This window comes from Nomascus leucogenys, chromosome 19 (assembly GCF_006542625.1).
Source record: "Nomascus leucogenys isolate Asia chromosome 19, Asia_NLE_v1, whole genome shotgun sequence".
In the NCBI taxonomy this organism is placed as follows: domain Eukaryota; kingdom Metazoa; phylum Chordata; class Mammalia; order Primates; family Hylobatidae; genus Nomascus; species Nomascus leucogenys.
This window is the reverse complement of record NC_044399.1, coordinates 38,668,732-38,670,175: the sequence shown is the minus strand read 5'-3', so window position 1 is coordinate 38,670,175 and position 1,444 is coordinate 38,668,732.

The following is a 1,444-nucleotide window of genomic DNA, read 5'->3' as shown; positions in this document are numbered from 1 at the left end:
CTTCCCATTCCCCAGGTCAGGCCCCCCAGTCAATGCTGGGCAGGTAAGAGGACTCAGCCAACCAACTCCAAGAAGGGACACTCATCGTAGGGTCTCCTGTCCCAAGTCCCTTTCCTCAGTCTTCAATTATAGTCTTTTACCAAAAAATCCTTTAAGAGGCTCTCTTGCTGGCATCCCTCTTCCCTCTCTTTCCTGCCTCTTGTCCCCTCCCTTATCTTCCTCCCTTTTCTTCTCTTACCTCTCTTCTCCTCTCCCCTTCTCTCCTCCCTTGCCTTTCTCCTCTCTTTCCTTCCTCCCTTTTTTCTCTCCTCTCTGCCCAACTTCCTTACCACTGTTTAGTATTTCCCCTCTTGCACCCCTTTTTTCTTACATTCTCTTTTCTCTTCAAAAAGACGTTCTTGAGAGAGCAGAACCCCCAGACTCTCTGTCAGCCAGGGTTTGGTGTGGAGAACAGAAACCACTCTAGGCATTTCAAGAAGGGGCTCACTCCAGGAAATTAGGTTCATAAAAACCCATCAGAAAGCTGGAGAAGCAACAGTCAGGGAAGCCACTGCTAGGTTTCAAGAGATCCGGAAGCCACTCCTGCTGTCCAGGCCAGGGGCCGGAGGAAACCGTACCTGGTGATGATGGCTGCCCAAATCACCAGGCGGGAGAGCCACATGGGATCTGGAGAGATGCCACATCTCCTGTCTGCCAAAGCCCACACCTCTGCCTGCTGCTGCCGCCACCTCCCAAGTCTCACACGAGGGCCTCCTGAGAGGCCAGCCCAGGAGGAACTGCCCAGCAAGAGAGGGAGATAGGAGGGGACCCGGAGGGCATGACCGAGACTAAATCCTTGAGGATCAAGAGAAAGAGTACCCAAATACCAATCTCAAGTCCAGACAGCAAGAAACTCCAAGGTCTAGGGTAGACGTGACAGAGACTGGGAGGTCGGGCGAATGGCATAGGAATTAAGGGCACTGGCTTTTAATTCAACCCCAGCTCCACTGCTCACCGGCTGTGCAAACTGCTTTACTGCTCTGGGCCTTAATTCCCTCATCTGCAAAGTGGGACTAATAATAGCACCTACTTCTCAGAGAAAATTGAAGTAAACAAAGCACTTAAGGCCCAGTGCCTGGCATGTAGTAAGCACTGAAAATACAGTAACATTGTACAAATCATTCCAGAGCACCTGCCCCACCTTCTCTTTGTCTCTACCATTAAGGGGAAATGATACATTAAGGGACTACCTGCTAACTTTTGTTTTCCTTGCAAAACCTGAAAAGGTGACATGTTCAAAAATCCATGTCTGCAGCAATGTCTGACCCTTCTTCATTTTGCTTCTGAAGGTAGAGTAAGTTGGGTGACTGCCCTCCCCTGGCCGTGGAAAAAGCTAAGGCATAAAGGAGCCAAAATCCTATTGATGATATTTGGAACTTTTTTTTTAATTATACAGTAAATTGAC